Below are 14119 nucleotides of genomic sequence, written 5' to 3'. Positions count from 1 at the left end.
GGATCGTGCCACACCAAAACAGTAAATGGAGTGAATCAACGAACACCCAAATGTCCCCGGATCATAAACCCTTCTTTTGAAAAAAAAAAGTACCGTACTCTTCAGTGTAACAGAACCACAGAACAACATCATCGTGCTGAAGCTTTGCTTTGTTTGTGTGTGGAATGAACAAGAACCAATAGCCAGTCATTATCCCGGAACAAAGATCATTAGATGGATGATTGGTGCTTTGTGTACATATTGGGCTTAGGAGAGACAGAGAATCTTTTGTATAACAATTTCATTAAGATCTTATCTGGGATTAAGCTGCTCGTTCACTCGGTCTGTGAGTTTGCTCAGCCACCCACAGCTGTCATCACTGGCTGACGAGAGAGAGAGGGAGAGAGAGAGAGAGAGAGAGAGAGAGAGAGAGAGAGAGAGAGAGAGAGAGAGAGAGAGAGACAGACAGAGAGAGAGAGAGAGAGAGAGAGAGAGAGAGACAGAGAGACAGAGAGACAGAGAGAGAGAGAGACCACTTTAGATGCAGACTCACAGTTGGCACAATTTATCATTCAAGTGGAGTTATTCACAGACTTTAAGGCAGACAGGCTTGGTTTGTTTACATCACAATATCCTGCCTTTGCTGCCTCTGTGCAAACACCTGGGGGAGAAGCCTACCTGCTGCTTCCCACAAAGTCAAGAGGAGCGAGGGGTAAAGTCAGCCCACTAGCTTCTCCATCTGGAGTGGCTGTCCCTGGAGCCAGGCTGTGGCATGCTGGATGGCCCAGAGGCAGGCACTGGGATAACGGGCAGCACGGAAAGGGCCTGAACAGCCAGGTGACCACTCCCTGCAGAGCATCTCATCTGGGAAGGAGAGGGGGATGGGTGAGGATGATGAGGATCCTCGATTGGCCAGACTGCAAACATATGCAATGGCATTTTTTTTGTTGTTGCTGCCTCTTCTGCTTGGTTTCCATGCCGTGTGTGCACAGAGCATTTAAAACAACATTACAAGGGTTTGGGTTTGTTGGATTCTTTTCGAGCCGCGCTGTTTGTTTATCTTTATTGCTGGTGGAGGGGCTGTGTTTCTCCTCAGTGTGGGCTGCTAAATTACATTTGTAACGTACCCGAAGTGAATCTGGTGCAGTCTGAGAACACAGTGTTGTGAGAACCCTTTGAAGCGTCTCTCTGTGGGTGTTCGGTGTTATTGCTTTGGTTAATACTGCCCACTGAGATGTAACATTTTATGTTACAGCTAACAATGTCAAGCAAACAAACAAACAAACTCACAAATATAACCATTACAGCTTCATAGCATGCTTGGTCGGTCCCCCTCATGCAATAGCCGTTCCAAATGAATGATGTTATCAAGCCGAAATTCATAAAAAAAGAAGAGAAAACACGGCTAAATAAAGAACTAGCACAGCCTGCTTTGTATTAATAAAGACTAAAAAATGTAACTGAATTGACATTATTAAAGTTATTTCTGGAATTTCCAATCAGCAAAAGATTGTTCACAGACACACAAATGAGTCCAAAGTCCCGCCGTCAATGACAGTCAATCTCTGTAAAGAATGTTTGCCATTTCTTTCAAACACTGCTATAAAGAACCTGCAAGTCTTTTCAGGTTCAGATTGAATTATTCACAATCTTAGCCAGGTGGGATTTTCATAAAGGTTAAGCTTGTAGGGAACAGCTTGTACACAAGCTCCTCGGGGGAGTAGGATGGAAATGAATGTTGAAGGAACAACATTGTCTCATTTACCAGAGTTAAAATTCCTACAGAGCAGAGCCATTAGATTTAGTGTCACAATACACAAGACCATTTAGATGGACTAATCTGGCAGGCTTCTTGCCCAAAACGCCTCTACCGTTAACTCAATCGAAAGGCAATTAGGTGTTGGAAGGAGCTATTGTGGTACAGTTACCGCTGTCATTGAACATTGCATGGCCTTGTGGTGAAGTCATGACACTGTTAGGTTATTCCAAGTAGTACATTATGTCCAACAAATCATAGAATATTCTAAGGATCTTATAATATAGGTGTCTGAGGTAGGTTCGAGTTCCTAACCCCACCTCTACCCCTCTCAATTTACGCTTGTTTCATTTTATGCTTTTACTTGGACATCTACTGTCAGTCCCAATAAAATAATAATCTTCAAAGCAGCCCACCAATTTAAAGCGGGAGCCATATGTACAAACAAGCAGCGCCAACAGGGAAAAGAGGACCGAAAATAGCAGCCGTCATCCGTCTCCAAGGAGAACAGGCACGTCTCTCCACAGCTTCTCGAAAAGTCTGTCTTCTCCTTCCCGTTCCCGAGGGGTGACCTGGGAACAATTCGTCAAGCTATTTTTCCGCGTCGCAGCCTCCAAGAGCTATAATTTGCCTCGACACACAAGCAGCGCCTTGTCGGCTTGGTATATCCACGTGTCGGGTCGGTATACGGACGATCAGCGGTGAAATGCTTGGCCACCCCGTGCACGGGGTATTAGGCCTTGAGAAATTGGCTAGTAAATTCCACCCCACGCTCCAGCGCTAGACCAAGGGGAGTAATAGGAGAACACTTGTCAAAACTCCTCACCTACTCTGCAATGTCAGGCTAGACCTCCTCAGTGGTATCCAACCACCCTTGGCCTAACCCAAGGCAAGGCCACAATCTTCTCCTCAATAAGTTAACAAAAACTGAAAAAAGTTATTGGAGACTGTTTCCTCCCGCCAGTGCAATTTTAACATTATACAAACCGTAGCAAATGAATTGCTGTACTGTTCTCAATGGAGTTTAACAGTAATACAACTCCTGTGGTCAAGGTACTCAAGAATCATTCGTTCACTGATGGGAGCGAAGCTAGATGATAGAATTTCAGTGCATGATTTACTCCCAACATTTTGTTTTTCCGTCACCTGAACACCACGCCAAAAAGTATTCGGCCTGTCTCATTGGAATCAAATAGAAATATGCATTCATAAAACAGAAAATTAGTTTCAGAAGTCAAAGTTTTAGAGAGGAAAAAAAGACAATTCGCCAAAAGCGGATTCCTCAGCCGTAAAGGAAACTGTTAGCTCTCCGATCTCTTTTGATGGATTATGAGCTTTGCCTTATCAGTAGATTAGAACACCTGGAGCTGCAGAATTCTAATCAGTGTGTGTGTGTGTGTGTGTGTGTCAGTGCTTAGTAGTGAGTGTATAGTGAAATGCATACATAGAAAGAGAGAGTGAGTCAGAGAGACAGTGAGAGAAAAAGAGACTAAGAAAGAGAGAGGAGGCTTTGGAAGCTGAAGGTCCCACACTAGCGGCCATATCAGTCAGGCTTAACTCTCGCAGATATACTAAATGCTCGAAGGCACCCTGAACACTTGGAGAGGCATGCTTAACCCTGGAGTTATTTTGGAGGTTATGGCTATCTAGAACTTCTCTAATCTCACTGACTGAGAGAATTTGTTTTGAAATTCTTATTTCAACCCTCGACTTTTACACAAGATAACTCGGCAGTTCTACATTGCGGGGGCCTCCACTCTGCATTGCACCATGTCTCAAAGATGGCGGCGTGCCATAACCGTCAGCGTATTTGACGCGTACAAAGGTGAAGCCCTGACTCCGCTCTCTCTCCCCCCTCCCCCCCATTTCTGTTTAACATTTCAAAAGGAGCGGTCCCAGGTCACCAGAAGGGGGGCGTGCCTGCCAGCCAAGAGCAGGACCCCGAGCCGGGCTTGAGCAATGACTGACGCCCTGGAGCTCACCGCTGCACTGTACCAACTCAGCCCTCAGCAGATCGATGAAGGCTCTTGCTGCAATGCTGGCGTGCCAAGTTTACAAATGCATGTAAAGGGAGATGGACACCTAACACCGTGCACACTATTTCAGTGATAAATGTATCGTTCTTTCTTTTGAAACTTGTTATTTATTTCAGTTTGGCTGCCTCACCTTAAGACGAGGCCATGTTTGAGGGTAGAAGTTGAATATACAGGATGGCTGCTCCAAGATAGGCAGTGCCGGTCCGAGCACACTTGGCGCCCTAGGCAAGGTTTGTCTCTACGCCCCCAGCCCCCAGCCCCCACCCCCCGGGGCGCCAATCGAGGCGCCCCCCCCACCCCCCGCGTTAGCTAGCAGGCCCCCTTGCACGCTAAAAAAGGGTTGTTTCAAAGCTGGGCTGCTTTGATAAAATGCACGATGCTTTGTTGGTTATAGAAAGACTTCTGGAACACAGGCTAACTGCTCCACACAAGAGGGACCACAGAAGAATTTAACCAGCAAGGAATCAAATACTGAAATGAGTCATAAAGAAAATGTAGTGCAGATGAAAATAATGTTTCTACTAAAACCACAATGGACCATGTCAAGAATAAAGTGTTTATTCTTTCAATTCTAAAACGGTTTCTTTCACAATACACTAGATCCTCAAACCATAATCCCAGAGCTATACTGTAGACTTTGAAAGATCAGAAGATCAGAAGACGATAACTACGGTAAAAGCTCAAAAAATGCAAAGGGAGAGAAAAAACAGTGTCAAAAAAAAACTGAACAAACTGTATACTGTTTTCATGATGTTATCTTCAACAACTCAAATGACGATCCCATTTCAAAAGTTGCAGGCGTTCTGCATTCATAGACATAAATGCAGCGTTCACCTGGATGAACTTCCGACAAATATGGATTCCAGCCCATCAGTCCACTGTCTTCTCCTCGAAGACCCCGAAGACAGTTGACAGACTGTGAAAAATATATGGACTCCAAAGAGGACTCGGGCCTATCAATCATGGAAACGATATCTCACACTTGGTCTCCCGGACTATCCTTCAGAGGGTGTCCTTAAAATCCCGATGACATCATTGTGAAGTCCGAGCACATCCCGATGGCGTCCCAGGCCTAGTCCGCAAAATTGGACACTTGAGACGGCACACAGGCAGCCACGAACGAGGTGATGTCGGCCGTGCCGTCTGTTACTTCAAGTCACATCAAAAATGATGATGTGCTCGAAGTCGAATGAGATGTATATAAAACATTAACGTTGTGCCTGGCCATTTCAAACCCCAGCAGGTGGACTCAAAATGCCCACGGTGTTGAAAGGGAGCTGTGATGTAGGGGCGGGGAACACAGCAGGAGGCTAATACAACGCGACCCCTGATGATGTCCTCTTCCACTGGGGGCACGCAGCCTCCTCGCCAAGCCATCCTCATCCTCCCTTTGATTTAGCGGTGGAGCACCACGACGCACGCTAAGGAAGATACAGCAGACTTCCTTGCACACCTGCAGCTTACAAGGTCAAAATGTCACAAGCATTCAACAGTGTCCGATCGATATTATCTTTCCCAGGGACGGGAGTGGGGGAGTCTTGCAGCCCCGGACACACCGGAGATGAGTAATTATGATCTTATTGTGTTTCAATGGAGATAGAACAAAATCGAAACCTGGGTTTGTAAGTTGTAACCAGAGATAATAGTACATTACTGTTTTTATCGATCCAAATAGGAATGATGCAGAGATGCTCTAAGATCAAACTTTAAAAAAATGACTGAACCTAAGAAAAGAATGCCTAAAGCCTACTGCACAGAATAAACATACAATGTTAAAATAACATTGTTTGGAAAACTTTCTTGAGACTGTTGGGCTTTTTGAAAAGCTTCTTTATTATTTCCCTGGCAAGCAGAAATATTAAATTGTTGTCGATTTCATGCAACTGACAAACTTTGCCTGTAAACATGTTATAAGCATCCACCATAGTAAAACAAAACAAAACATGTAAACCCTTGGGCTGCCAGTCATGCATAAACAAGCTTGTAATAAATTATGTACTATTCATGAATAATTAAACCAAAACTTAATTGAAGGTGAGGGCAAAGCGAGTGTTCTAAAAATAAGACGCAATAAAATATTCAGTCTTGACCAAGTTGGCAATGCCAAAGTTAACCTGAATTAACCTTTATGAGCACAAAGATCATTCCTTGCTTTGCCAAAGCCAGTGTGTTGCATGGTTTAAGCAAGGCACAAAATCATCTCCATACTTGCCCTGTTGAGAAACAAACTATATTTGTAAGTGTGCCGTCCGCACATGGAAAACTAATCACTTTATAGCCCAAGGCTGAATATCTTTGAGAATGAGGATGAATCCAATTAGCTGGTGCCATAATTAAGAAACACAACTCACACAACAAACTAAATCTATACAATCTACAGTGCTGATGAAAAATATGTTTTTTGCCTTTCAATCTGTTGCGTTTGGAGTTTGAAGTTTGAAAAGTGTACCTACCACGTAACTACATATCATTGCAGTGCCAACAGCAACAATATTTGAGATACAAAGTAAGTACTGTGAGGCTACACATCATAATATCACAGTGGCTTATTATAGTAATTATAGTAAGTTAAGTGCTAACACTGACTTGAACTTTTTCCTAACAACATTCACTTACCACTTACACCCCTTCCACTTACTGTGCCTTATACTTTTGTACTTACCTATACTATAACTTTATACCATTACATAACATGTACCTGGTATGTTATGTATATTAATACAGCAATAATTTATAATAATACAGGATTTGCTCTGTGGTAGATGGCAATTCTTGGCAATTCATGTGACTTTTTGTAAGTCCTTTCCTTGCACCAGCACCGTAGAACAAACTTAAACTCGATCATCTCCTCAAATTTCAACTGATCAGAGAACCACATATTGTATGCAAATGCAATTACTGGACATTCAAAGGGTTTACAGTGCTAACGGAAAGGGAACGTACAAGTGCACTGGGCCAGAGCTACGATAAGATATACTCTTATCTTAAAAAAAGAACCTTTTAAAACCTGCATTAAAACATGTTACTTGGCCTGCAGCCTCCATTTGAGGTGTTCATTAAATACGATAAGATGAGGGAAACATTTAGTTTGGGGCGGAGGGATTTTCTAGCGTTGGGACGACAGCCAATGAGGAGAGAAGAAAAGCTGAGAGGTAAAATGACTGTAGAATTGCCTGTGTGATGGATAGAAAGTAAGTTGTTCTTTACCCACTTATTTTCTAATGGTTCCATTTAGAGAGAGAGAGCTCATTGTGATCGTACACATCGGTACAGTCAGAGTGAATTTTCTCAGGGGGAAAAAAACCAGAAATAATTACAGGTTGTCACTCTTCTCCCGATCCATCCCAGTGAAGGATGTAATTTCCTTGGGAGAGAATCCAGGATGTAAAGAACTGATAGTGAACTTGGTCCCTTATGGTTTTCTGCTGGAGGGAAGAGCCTTTAGACATATTAGGGTAAATGTATGCACTTGATGCAAAACCTATACATACATTTGATAGAGAGACAACTATACACTGTACATGAATGATGTCTTTACTCACATGCATGGTATCTTTAACCAGGGCTACTTTACAACACTTTTTCCCAAACCTAAAATGCTATACTTATTATTCAACTTTCTCGTAGGCTTCAAATTTCACTTATTCCTCATAGAACACAATTTTACCTATTCTAAATGATATATTCATACAATTGTCACACCTTTAAATCATCAATTAACAACCACACTGACAGACCTCCATGCACTTAAAGCTAATACATGTGAAGTTAACAGAAGGCAAAAAATAGCCTGACATTAACAATGTACTTTCAGTCAGTTTCAATCTCATTAATTTATGATTAAGTTATTCTTTGAATGATTATTATACAGAATAGTGATGAAGTGATTGTAGCTCGAGAAGATAGATACATTTACAGGCAGGGAGGAGGTGGCAGTTTGACTATTGCGAAACAATCACAAACCACATGGAAAGGTATGTTTCATCTAAACCTGTGAGAGGTCCATTACATACTGAGTTAGTGGAACTACAGATAGGAAGCCTCACCAAAGTTGTTGATCTTCTATTGAAGCAGGCCACAGTGATAGTTGTTCACTGGGTTTAACTGAACATTCAATTATAGATTCAAAATATAGTGGAAAATAAATTATCTCCTTAAGATCATTTTATTACCTTAATTTTTTTACCTTGTCATTTCATGCATCTCCACATGAGCAGAGATAAGCGAAATGTGGAGGGGAAATGAAATGATAAAATGAAACATTTTATGCAAATAATGTAAAATGAATTATGACTTTCTTTTTTGTGACATAGATTAAAACAAATTGTGCTGAAAATAAAAAGAACTATGTCGTAAATGAATACAATATTAAAACTACTGTAAGTTTCATTTGTTTCTATTTTAAATGTTGTGTTGTCTTGAATATCATGTTTAATATCTAATAATGGATCATATGCAATCTACATACATTTTTACATATAATTAAGCTATGTGAATCAGAGAGAGACCGAAAAAGATTGCAAATGTGTGCGGGTGTGTTTATACATATGTGTGTGTGTGTACATTCATGTGTGCATGCACATATCTGTGTTTCTGACCTTCAAAGAGAGACCATTGAACCCAATATTAGGCAAGCTATCACCGGAACTTGAACAAAATAGCCAAAATGCAAAAGAAGGAATTAATTTCTGTTGAATGCATCGACAACGACAATTCACCGACAATAGCAACGCTCAGCATCGACAGCACTCAACATCAGTGCGATCGTGTGCTGTCCAGCTCTCTAAATGACCTTGCTTTGATGGGATTTTACCACGGCAATGTTTACCCCTTGTGAGAGGCACACTTGAGTCGTGATACCTGATCCCTCACTCTGCTTTCTCCTCTCTCTCTCTCTCTCTCTCTCTCTCTCTCTCTCTCTCTCTCTCTCTCTCTCTCTCTTTCTCTCTCTCTGTTCTCTCTCGCTCTTCTCTCAAGCAAGAGTGCCAATCAGGGTGTCTGAAAGCTTTTCAGCAGATGCTGGACGTGGAGGGCGTGTGTGAAGACGGATAACCCTGCAGGACAGTGGCACGCAGATGGCGTCCCTGTGGCCTCTAGTGATGGACTAGCCAATCTCCCCCTCTGGTTATCCCTGTGTGCGTGATAAGCTGCAATGGTCCATGTCAGGAGACTTGGAAATGTCACTCTGGGCAGTGATGGATGCAGAGGGCTGGAGAAGCCTGTTAGCATATTGGGAAGGGAGAGAGGAGAGGCCAATATGGGAGGAGTTTGTAACCTCACGGTGCACCTAATCATGTATTGTGACCAGCGAGAAGGAGAGAACGTGAGTTGTTGTAACACACGGCGCAAGTGTGGCCCTTTTCCTGCTCCCTAAATCCAGCACTAACCCTAACTGGAATACTGAGGCACCCACATTTAACCTAATCATCTGATAAATGTTGACTGACGTTGTAATCTCGGGTTTCAATAATCGTTCTGTTGGAATGCATCTCTTGCAAGACCTGTACCTTACAAGTACTGTACAACAAGAATACATAATATTGACATAATAAATTATGTTAATACTATATGTATATATATTGTTTCATAAGCTTGCTTCTGAAACAGTTAGACATTCACAATAACAGTCTTGGTTATAGAAAACTTCATATCATATTGAATGTATGGCTTAGGATTTTCAATAGGGACCTATTGATTGTAGACTGACACATTTATCTTTGGTATTCATGCCTAAGCTATTGATGAAGCTTCCTCTACTCCCCAGGTGATTTGCATTTACAGTAAAATCTCATTTTTATGAAGGTCAGGAACATTTATTTCCAGCAGGATACTCAGTCTTTTATGTATATGCTTAATGGAATATGAATCACTTTCCACCTGAGAAATGAATAGAAGTGCCAGTGACATTTCCAAGATCTGTTTTAGTTGAAATGACGTGATTTGGATTTGATAAATATCCCTGGGTCATAATAGACTAAAAATAAGTTCAGGAACAGCGAACGCATCATTAACTGTTCTCACTGTTTAATTGCCACATGTGGTTTGCACTTGATAAATGATTGAATGTCATGATAGTGGTTAGAGAATGTTCACTAAGGGAAAATATTGAGGCCATTTAGATTGTACATATTTAGGAAAAAATCTGCTTGCTATGATATAATGTCCAAATATATATATTTTTTTACTATTGTTTACAACAACAGAGTATCCTTTTTACTTTGGGGAAGTGTATACTTTGTAATTGAAATAACGCTAGGGATATCAAACCATACAGTGCATCAAATAATTGGTAAATGACCCCCCTTCCCTACAACTCATTGAATACACACATATACACACAGTTTTGAACTAAAAGATAAATACGGCTGTTCAGTACAGTAGTGAGCATGAAAGAAGTTTGTAAAAAGGTTTAGAAGTTTCAAAGTGACAATTTTTCTAATGCACATTAAGGATTTTAATCATTTTGGCTATAGCTTCGATTTGTTTTCTCGCTAACAAACTGTTAATGATTTAAACACATATCTCCTAATTCAGAACATCATCTCTGCAATTGCCAAACAACTGTACAAACATGGATACTGCCCTGTATATGTTTATTATATCTAGAAAAAAAGGTCCAGAGATGGAGAGTACAATTTCCTAACAGTACTCTAAGGTTCTTGACAGTATCATCACATTTAACATGCAATGTGGTGCAAATAAAAACTGAACCCATGTGATCAACTTTACTGTCTTTAGGGAAGACAATTACATTGGAAATTGAATAATCCATGAGCCAATGGATTTAAATTGGATTGCTGGGGATTATATTGGGGCAAAGAAGGGAATGAAATGCATCATGGGCAGATTACAGTAAACCCCGTAATCTGTCCTAAATGAGCTTTGTTTAAGAGGAAACCTCCATCCGTCTAGCCCTACAGGAGCACTGCTTTAATGTTTCTATCGTGTCTACATCTGATTTCCTGTGTTTGGAGACTTAGCAGAGTAACTTCCTTAAGCATCTTCTAATACGGTAGTTTCCTGGTATTATACAGTAGATTTAGTCTACCACTCATTATTTTATCCTAGACTGAAAAAAAAGAAAAAAAAGAAAACAGCATGGTGTAGGAATCGGACAGGCTGTATATTCACCCGTGTCAGCATCAAAATGCCGTGGAATGAACAATGAAAACATGCCAAGTGGATGAATGTCCAAGCCACAATCAATACATTCCTGGACGAAGTGTACCCTGTTTGGAGGCTACCCAAATGAGCTCAGCTATGAACAACATCAACAAACCAAGCAGAGTGATTGGTTGTCACCTGCAGCCCTGTGCAGCTGTGCTTCAATGGCATGAAGGATGTAATCACCCGACTTTGGTAATCAGTCTAAAAATCCATTTACAAGCTCATAAAGAGTCATTCACGAGAACCCGAAATAACCATGGGCCCAGATCAGACCCATAATCCTTCACTGCCCATTCCCATCCATGCACATTTGAATTATGTATTACAACTAAATGTTTCTCGCTCTCTGCAGCGTCAGACAATCCCGAGTATGTTCACAGTTGGTTGTTCACAGTTGGTTGTAGCAGTGTTACAGTTGGGACCTTTCCGTAAACTAGCTTTTGAACTTTGACATTCTATCGTGTGTTTTTGAACCTCCCTTGCGCTGATACAGTAGACGTGTGAGACAGTATCAACGCGTGCTTGTAGATAGATATGTCCGTGGAAACTACATTAAGTGTTTGCAGCTCTTCAGCAGGGTTTGCGGGTTTCGAGGCACTGGGAAGGAGCTCCAACAAGCCGATGGGTAATCTAACATAACAATGCTATCGAGTACAGCACGCTTGGCCCTTTCCCCCCACAAACTCTGCTCCCCTCAGCCAATGCTAGATACAAGACAAAGATTGTCCTTTTTGTGTATTTCCATTCAACCAAGCATCAATGTAACTCCACCTAGATAGAGAAGGAACAGTGGAAATACAGAGAGAGAATTACAGGAGGAGGAGGAATAGAATGCAAAAGGAAATCATTTTGACTCAGGGAAGCTACAAGCTTTCAGTCAGCACTTCACGCATGACTTTACTTAAATGCACTTACAATAACATGTTATTCGTTACTTTCCTAATGCTGCTGTTATAAGTTGTATGAAATGTGCTTCAAGAATCGTGATATGAAATGAATGAATACGGATGGAAGATTTAAATGACTCCTGTCAATCAATCTTATGCGTCAGAATACAAGCCAAAGATTTTCTATCAAAGCAACCGATGAGACTGTATTTACTGAACTCCCCCGTCCTGTATAGATCTGCGTCAGATGCAAGAACTGTCAAGATAGGAGACAAGAGTCATTCTGCCACCATTGCTATTTTGAGAGATTGTTGGATTGTTTTTCAAATACAACTAGCCAATTGCATATTCACGCAAGACCTGCCATCTCTGTTGGAGTCGGTTTTGGTATGCTGTGGACATGCACTTGTATGCAAAGCAGGATCACAAACCAGAGTAGGCAAAATGATGAGGAAGAGTGAAACTCCCTTGTCTTGTTTTAAGATTAATGCAGTGATATAAGGAGAGGAAGATCACTCATTTAAATAACCTTGCTTAAAATAGTGGAGTGCTTCATTCATCTTCATGTCACTCTCAAGGATAAATCGGAGAAGTAATTAGAGCTAATGGGAATTCAATTTTTTTTCTCCCACTTATTCTTCACAGTGTGTTCATGATAATAAAGGATTGCAAAGAAATACTCTAATACTGTTACCTGGGAGTTCATGGATATATTGCTGCTCATGAACAGGTTCCTGTGGAGTCATTCGGTTCCTGTTGTGTTTGAAAGTGTAAACTGATGACTTAGAAAATTAGATCCTTGTTCGGAACTGTATCTTGTAACTGAGAAACATGTGGGACAAGAACAGATAGGAATCAAACATTTTAAAAGGTTTCCAATTTTGGAACTGTAAATAGCTACATTGGTTGATTAGGGTTTTCAATAAGATGGCATGACCCCAAATAGTGACAGAAAAATGAGATACATTTAAGAAGACATGCAAAAAACACTCAAGGGCCCCTATCTCAAATGTTGGACATCCTGTTGAAGGTCAGCATTGACATGATGACGTAGCTCATTTAGAAAAGAAAAAAAAAAAATATTTGTGTACAGAGTGTGATTAGTTTGAGGTGCCTGACAAACAATTGACGTTGATGTTGAAAATGATTCAGCAGGCTTTTTTCTGTGTTATCTTCTGGACATTACTACTACCAACAATAATGTTAGCACATCTGCGATTGATATTAGGCAAAAGTTCACTTTTATATTGCTTCTATAATTCTTTTTCTGCCATGCCTGTTTATTTGAAGGATTTGTTGGCTTCGATTCAATAATATCACCCTGCCTTTACAATGCACGCTGACTAAACATGTTTAGAATATATACTTAGTCACAGGCTCTTCACACGTTTCTGTGTTAGTGAGAAAGCAAGAGCATGTTGCACTTATCAACTAATCTTGGCATTGATGCAACTATATAGCAACTGTAAAGGGGGATCTTAACAGTACGTGTTTCACGCATTTGTTCACAAAGAAATATGTGAACATGTGTTTTAAACAGGGCTTGTCAGGCGTGATGTATCAAGGGGACTTAACAAAACATGCTGAAGAGGGATGAGTAAAATGGGACCGGAGAAAATAAGTACTGATGAAGTATCCCTGAGAAATTAGACTTCAAAAGCAGTGATGACATTTAGGCCTAATGGTTGACTTGAGCGAACTCAATCAAGAACAGAAGCAGCAGTATGGACTCGGGGAAATAGTGCTAGCAAAACTCAACATGAACACGTTGCATACAGTGTAAAACTGCATGAACACGTTGTGATTTACAACAACAAACTCTGGGTCATTTTTCATGCTTGTTGGCTAGAATTGTGATTCCTAAGACATGATAACTCCCTTTGCGCTCTAGCTTAACTGTGGGGGGCCCCAAAGCCTATCCATCACTTGGATAGAAATTATGATTTACAAGGTCTCCATAAGGCCTCTAGAGCCTCAGCAGTGATACATTAAGTGGAAAAAGCGTCACTCCATTGCCTCACATGGGATAAGGATTCCACTGTTAATGCACTTATCCCAGGGATCTAGTGATTTGTCAATTGTTTTATTGCAACGTTTAAAGAACAAAATGTTTTTTTCATCAGTATAATACAAGCAGGCTTTCCATCACAGGAATCACCTATTTCATAGACTAAAGAGACAGTCATACTGAAATGCTGAAAATCATACACTGAGTTCAAAGTTTTTTTTTATATATCAGGGGATTACGAAAAATATGGGCCTGGTGGTTTGGAATAAATGTCTTGCCTGAGAGG

This window comes from Hypomesus nipponensis, chromosome 24 (genome assembly GCF_054491055.1).
Source record: "Hypomesus nipponensis isolate SF chromosome 24, ASM5449105v1, whole genome shotgun sequence".
Taxonomy (NCBI): Eukaryota; Metazoa; Chordata; class Actinopteri; order Osmeriformes; family Osmeridae; genus Hypomesus; species Hypomesus nipponensis.
Note: the sequence above shows the minus strand (reverse complement) of the source record.